Genomic DNA, 7,511 nt, shown 5'->3' on the forward strand with positions numbered 1-7,511 from the left:
TAAAACTATTTTAAAACCTGGCTTTTGAGGTTGGTGTTTTGGCACAGTAGGTTAAGCTGTTGCCTGTGATGCTGGTATCCCATACGATCACGGATTTGAGCACAGTTGCTTTTCTTGTGACTCAGCTCCCTGCTAATGCACCTGGGAAAGCAGCAGATGATGGCCCAAGTAATTGGGCCCCTGTCGCCCACATGGGAGACCTGGATAGAGTTCCAGGCTCCTTTCTTTTTAGCCTGGCCCAGCCCTGGCTGTTGCAACCATTTAGGGAGTAAACCAGTGGATGGAAGTTCTCTCTCTCTCTCTCTCTCTATATATATATATATATATACACACACATATATACTGCCTATCAAATAAAACAAATAAATATTTTAAAACTTGGCTTTTGGGTCTGGCACTGTTGGAGCAGCGGGTTAACGCCCTGGCCAGAAATCCCGGCATCCCACATGGCACCGATTCGAGACCCGGCTGCTCCACTTCTGATCCAGCTCTCTGCTATGGCCTGGGAAAGCAATGGAAGATGGCCAAAGTCCTTGGGCCCCTGCACCCACGTGGGAGACCTGAAAGAGGCTCTTGGCTCCTGGCTTCAGATTGGCGCAGCTCTGGCCGTTGTGGTCAATTGGGGAATGGACCATCGGATAGAAGACCTCTCTCTCTCTCTCTCTCTCTCTGCCTCTCCTTCTCTCTGTGTAGCTCTTTCAAATAAATAAATAAATAAATAAATGTATCTTAAAAAAAAAAAACAAAACCTTGGCTTTTGTAGGTAGCTCTTAAAGAAGAAACTCAAATGACCAGACAAAAGAGACAAATTAGAAATAATGAATACATCAACCTCAAAATAAAGATTTCAATTTAGGGGTAGGTGTTGTGGCACAAGAGGTTAAGATGTTGCTTGCAATGCCAGCATGGCACGAGGGAGTGCTGGTTCAGGTCCTGTCTACTCCTCTTTCAATCCAACTTCCTGCTGATGCATCTGTGGAGTTAGCAGAGGACGTCTCAAGTGCTTAGACCTCTGCCACCCATGTGAGAGGCCCAGATGGAGTTTCTGGCTCTCATGTGGGAGACCCAGCTGCGTATTTGGGTTGTGAACCAGTGGATGGAAGATCTGTCTCTTTTCCCCTGTCTCTCTTTCAAGTAGAGGAACAATGAATAAATATTAAACAAAATTCTTTTTTTTAAAAAAAAGGGACAAAATCTGCCTGCTTTGTCCCTGGCTCTCTTTTTTGGCATTTTCTTTGAACCTTTGGAAAGGTCTTGTACTTGTCCTTTCCGGAGCCACAGGGGTGCTGTCATGTCACCTGCAGGTAGTTATGATGACTCATCTAAGTATGTCAGAGGGGCCTGCTATGTGCCAATCTGTGTGGAAAGTAGCATAAACACGTCCTTAGCAGATTTCCACAATTTTAAGTCATTAAAGTTGGCAACAGAAACATTAGTGAATTACAACATGAATTCCCACGGGAGGGCCCATGAGAAGAAAAACTAGGATTTAGGGCTCTCTATCACGTTTCCCAAAACTTGAGAGGAAGAGACCAGAGCCTGGCGCACGGTGAACTCTGAGCCTTAGTGTTGCTGAAGCAAGCGTTGAGCGAATGTCATAAAGAGGTGCCAAACATTGACGGAGATGACTTAGAAAAGCACTGGGGCGAGGCACCCTGCACTGTTTGCTGCCTCTGACTCTGGCTCTCTGACCTTTGGGGACGTTACATAACCTGTTTGATCTTTAATTTCCTGAAATATGGGGACAACGGTACTCACCTTGCTGAGAGAATTACATAACAAATAGAAAGTGCTTAGCACAAAATATGGGCACTCAGTAAACGGAGCTCCTTTCCCCCTTTTGTTTACTGAAATGATGTCACTTTTGGTTTGAGAGCCTGGCTTCGGGCTGCCAGGTGGGCCAAAGGGTTCAGGCACTTTGAATCCGGCCATAGTTTAATGTGGAGCAAAAGGAGCTCCAAAACTCATTCGTTTAGGTTAAGAGTTAGACTAATGTAGGAGAACAGGTTTAAGTCAACTGTGTTTCAGGACATGTCTGATTAGCACCTCATAGTTAATGCTTTGTTCATTGTTTTACTACTCCAAGAGAACCAGGTCTAGTCTCTCTGAAAACGTTGCGGTGAAGTTCAAAGCTAGACGCTCAGAAGACTCCGGGCAGCAGCACTAGGTTGCTGTGTGCTGGCCGTGGGCTCTGGTGCACATTTGCCAACTCCTTAGATTTCTTTTTCTTCTTAGAGATTTATTTATTTATTTGAAAGGCAGGGTTACAGAGAGAGAAGGACACACACACACACACACACATACAGATTTCCATTTGCTGATTCACTTCCCAGATGGCTGCAACAGCCGGGACTGTACCTGGGCAACGCCAAAAGCTTCATCTGGGTCTATGATGTGGGTGGCAGGGATCTCAGGACCTGGATCATCTTCTGCTGCTTTCCCAGGCCATAACAGAGAGCTGGATTGGAAGAGGAGCAGCCGGGTCTTGAACTGTCAACCATAAGGAATACTGGCACCATGCCACAGCACTGGCTCCAGTGTCCCAGACTTTTTAAAAAGATTTATTTATTTATTTGTTTGAAAGGCAGGGGGGGAGAGAGAGAGAGAGAGAGAGAGAATGAGAAAAAGATCTTTCATCTACTGGTTCACTCCTCAAATGACTGCATTAGCTAGATCTGGCTGAAGCCAGGAGCAAGGAATTCCATCTGGATCTCCCACGTGGGTGGCAGGGGTCCAAGTACTTGGGCCATCTGTGCTGTCTTTGCAAGTGCATTAGCAGGGAGCTGGATAAGGAGCAGAGTTGCTGGGACTCAAACTCAGTCACTCCTCATATCAGATGCGGGAGTCCTCTGACTACCCCCACCCTCCACCCTTGGTTGTGTTTTAAAATGCAGAGTTGTGTTTGTGAGAGCAGAAGCTGGTGCTGGAAGGGTTCACCCTATGCAGTTGGTCAGTTCTGTTTTTTTTTTCTCTTTTTAAAATGTTTGCACCAACACTTATCTTTTAATTCTATTTCCCATGAATTTTTAAAAAGATTTTTTTTGATGTTTATAAATATATTTATTTTTTTAAACTTTTATTTAATGAATATAAATTTCCAAAGTACGATTTATGGATTACAATGGCTTCCCCCACATACCGTCCCTCCCACCCACTACCCTCCCCTTTCCCACTCCCTCTCCCCTTCCATTCACATCAAGATTCATTTTCGATTATCTTAATATACAGAAGATCAGCTTAGTATACATTAAGTAAGGATTTCAACAGTTTGCTCCCACACAGAAACATAAAGTGAAAAATAATAGATGATTTTTTTTAATGATGATGAAATCAGATCAGACCTATTGTCATGTTTAATCCCAGTGAGAGTCAAGTTGGGAGTTGATAATTTCTTTTTTTTTTTTTTTTTACAGAGGATCAGTTTAGTGTACATTAAGTAAAGATTTCAACAGTTTGCACCCCCATAGAAACACAAAGTGAAATATATTGTTTGAGTACTCGTTATAGCATTAAATCTCAATGCACAGCACATTAAGGACAGAGATCCTACATGAGGAGTAAGTGCACAGTGACTCCTGTTGTTGACTTTACCAATTGACACTCCTGTCTATGGCATCAGTAGTCTCCCTATGCTCCAGTCATGAGTTTCCAAGGCTATGGAAGCCCTCTGAGTTCTCCGATTCTTATCTTGTTTAGACAAGGTCATAGTCAAAGTGGAGGTTCTCTCCTCCCTTCAGAGAAAGGTACCTCCTTCTTTGAAGACCTGTTCTTTCCACTGGGATCTCACTCGCAGAGATCTTTTGCCAGAGTGTCTTGGCTTTCCATGCCTGAAATACTCTAATCTGGCTGAAAAAAAAAGATTTTTTTATTTATTTGAAAGTCAGAGTTCCAGAGAGAGGGAGAGACAGAGATCTTCCATTTGCTGGTTCACTCTCTAGATGGCTGCAACAACCAGGGCTGGGCCAAGCCAAAGCCAGGAGCTGGGAGCTTCATCTGGGTCTCCCAAGTGTGTGGCAGGGGCTCAACCCCCCAAGATGTTGAGTAAACAACAGAGAATAAGATCAATCACTGCTCCTCTGCCCTCCCCCCACCCCAGTCCGTTCTCAATTTAGAAGGGAAATGGGTATTTGGGTAACAACAATCTGAAACAGCAAATATAACGCTAGACATATACAGAAGGAGTTAAGAGAAAATAGCCCCTAATGTGACAGTAGCACAGTGGGTTACCTTTGAAGATATACAACAATGGGGAGGTGGTTAAGCATGGCCTGATGAATCAATGGATGGGCTGAATGAATGAATTGTACTGCTGCTATTTTACCTTGAAATTGCTAGACAGTGGTTCTGAGACTCCTGTTGCTGTTCTTTTATGTTGTAAAAGAAACAAATGAATACTGAGTGCACCAGCTGTGACTGTAAGGCGGAGCAGGTGCTGTGCACACTCACAGGGGTCAAGTCTGCCTGCGCTGTGTTTCCCCCGGACTTTTCACTACAGCGTTGTTTCTGCGTTAGTCTTTCCTCCCCAAGACTAGAAGGACTGCCCTTGGCCATTGTCATCTTATTGTAGTGAATCTTAGAAAGGAATGAGACCCATCTCTAAACCACGAGAGACCAGCAGGAGACTAAAACCTGGGGTAGAGAAATTCAGTGACAGCTTCTTCCCTGCCGATGATAGGGATCTGTGAAGGAAATGATGCCATTGTGACTGAAGGGGAGGTCCAAAGTCCAAGGAGTTTCTTTCTGTTTTTAATTGGCACTGAACACTCGCCGCCCTTGCAGGGAGAGAGAGGGAGGGAGGGGGGAGGGGGGGGGAGAAAGAGATCAAAAGCTCTAAATGCAAATCATCAACTCCAGAAGAAGAATGTTACTTTTATGCTGTCCGTTAAAACATTTACCTGCTCCATATGCTCCAGCACTTACAGACCAAGAGGAATTTGCCCAATGAAAATGGAGAGCACATTCCTGAAAAACTGTTTTCCATAAATCTTGCAAACTGCTGTGCTCAAATAGTCTAGGTTGTAGAGCCAGGCCAACCCTTGGGGAGCGATTATCGGGGAAATAACCAGGAGCAGCAGTAAGATCTTGCACAGATCTGACTGGCAACGCCATGCTGTGACCTTTGTGTGCAGGAGGCGTTCATGTGGGCCTGCCTGAGTTGCCAGGAGCGCTGTAATTAATGGGACACCAGAGAAGTCTTCTCTATGAACTGCTAATTAGTCCTCCTGGAGACACACAGCCTGCCCTATGTCCAGGGTGTCAGGTTCCAACTACTGCTTGCTGAGTTGAATTAAATGAGTGTGCACGGGGCTGTGCTAAAGTCCCAACACTGTACCAGCACAGCGCTTTCATTTTCTCCCAGTGTGGTCCCACTTGAGGCAGACTGTGGGGATTGGGCAATGGCTACAGTGCCTTCTTTCCTTTTGCAGGGGAAAGGCATGATTTCACTGGCAAATTAATGAGTACCCAGTATGTTAAACGGTTCTGAACTCATAGACTGTTTAGCTTGATTTTTTGAAAAAATGGTTTATTTGTTTATTTGAAAGGCAGAGTGACAGAGAGATGGAGAGAGGGAGAGAGAGAGAGAGAGAGAGAGAGTTCATTTACTGGTTCACTCCCCAAATGGTTGCAACAGCCAGGTCTGGGTCAGGCTGAAGCCAGGAGACACAAACTCCACCTAGATCTCCCACTTGGGTGGCAGGGACACAAGCACTCAGGTCATCATCTGTCACCTTCCCAGGCACAGTAGCAGAAAGCTGGATTGGAAGTGGAGTAGCTGGGACGTCAACTGGCACTCTGATATGGGACGTGGGTGTCCCCAGTGGCAGCTTAATGCACTGTACGACAAGGCTCACCCCACTACAAAATATCATTTCATTTCATTTATTTTTATTTGAAAGGAAAAGGAGGAGAGAGAGAGAGAGAGAGCAAGATGTTCCACCTACCAGTTCATTCTCCAAATGCTTGCAACAGCTGGGACTGGGCTAGGCTTAATCCAGGAGCCCAAAACTCCATCCAGGTCTCCCCCTTGGATGACAGGGATCCAACTACTGAGCCATCATCTGCTGACACCTAAGATGTGCATTAGTAGGAAGCTGGATTGGAAGTGGAAGAGCTGGGACTCAAACCAGGCACCTGGGATATGGGATGTGGGCATCCCAAGCAACAACTCTTGTGCCAAATGCCCAACTCTGCTTCATGTTTACTTACACATTTTTAAAAACGTTTATTTATTATTTGAAAGAACACAATGGGCAGGCTGAAGCCTAGAGTCTGGAACTCCATCCAGGTCTCCCACATGGGTGGCAGGGTCCCAAGTACATCTTCCATTGCCTTCCCAGGCACTCTAGCAGGGAGCTGCATTGGAAGTGGAGAAGTTGGGACTTAAACTGTTATTTGTATGGGATGCTATGCCACAATGCCAACGCCTTTACTTATACACGTTTTGCTCAGTTGGCATGCCATGATGAACACTAACCCCCATAGTCAGAAGAAATGGAAACTTACCTATGAGGTTGCCTTGCAAGGTTGTGCCCTACCCAAGGATACAGCCAGGCCTGCCACACAGACCGCTGTCACTTAGCGAGGTTGTACTTTTGTGCACATCAGAACACAGCCAATCTGGCTCCAGAATTCTTAACTTACATACATATTGACTTTATAGTTTATGGGGCCTTCAGATCCTGGAAATGACCTTTATGGTTTACCAGAAAGCAGTCACTGAAGCCCTAGGATAACAGGAGGCTGGAAGCAAACCTTTCAAAACCAAATATTAAGTTACATATTAGGATATCATCTGCGGTCTGTGTTTGTGGGAGAAAGAACATTCACTCAGGTACACCCTTTAACACGAAGGTCTATCAATACCAGCTCAGCATTCTAGCTGATGTTAGGTTAAAAGCACAGAGTTGGACTCCTAAGTGGAAAACTATGAAGCTTCAGTGATGCAAGCAACGACACTTGGTGTTTAAGAGATGTTGACATATCTTTCAACAAACCACAGAAGGCCTGGTTCACCTGGTTAAAGGTTGCATGGTGACTGAAGTATAACCTCAGCACACATGTTCTGCTGAGTCAGTCTTCTCAAACCAACGCTGTGTCCTTGGAAAAAGACTGTTTTTTTTTTTTTTTTTTTAAATTATTTATTTATTGGAAAGGCAGAGTAACAGAGAGGCAGAGGCAGAAAGAGAGGTCATCCATCCTCTGGTTTAACTCCCCAGATGGCCGAAATGGCCAGAGCTGGGCCTATCTGAAGCAGGAGCCAGGAGCTTCTTTCATGAAGGTGTAGGGGCACAAGGACTTGGGCCATCTTCCACAGCTTTCCCAGGCCGTAGCAGAGAGCTGGATCAGAAGTGGAGTAGCCAGGACTTGAACTGGCGCCCATATGGGATGCTGGCACTGTGAGCGGTATCTTTACCTACTTGTCCATGGTGCTGGTGCCTGTGACTGTGGGTTTCAAGGCAGAGCGACAGCCTCTGCTCCTTCCAGCTGGATGGCCTTCACATCAACTTCTT

General features: G+C 45.3%; 1 long non-coding RNA gene across 1 annotated transcript; it reads right to left on the bottom strand.

The window, feature by feature from the left end:
• Window positions 1–3,553: 3,553 nt before the first annotated feature.
• Window positions 3,554–6,619, bottom strand: LOC149125023 (uncharacterized). Its single transcript, XR_016212549.1, has 3 exons — window positions 6,505–6,619; window positions 5,943–6,069; window positions 3,554–3,846 (listed from the first exon to the last, which is right to left on the bottom strand). It is a non-coding gene; the product is annotated as an uncharacterized LOC149125023 (long non-coding RNA).
• Between the last annotated feature and the right edge of the window lie 892 nt (window positions 6,620–7,511).

The sequence above is a fragment of the Oryctolagus cuniculus genome, chromosome 8 (genome assembly GCF_051225735.1).
Source record: "Oryctolagus cuniculus isolate XC-2025 breed Fujian yellow rabbit chromosome 8, ASM5122573v1, whole genome shotgun sequence".
Lineage (NCBI taxonomy): Eukaryota > Metazoa > Chordata > Mammalia > Lagomorpha > Leporidae > Oryctolagus > Oryctolagus cuniculus.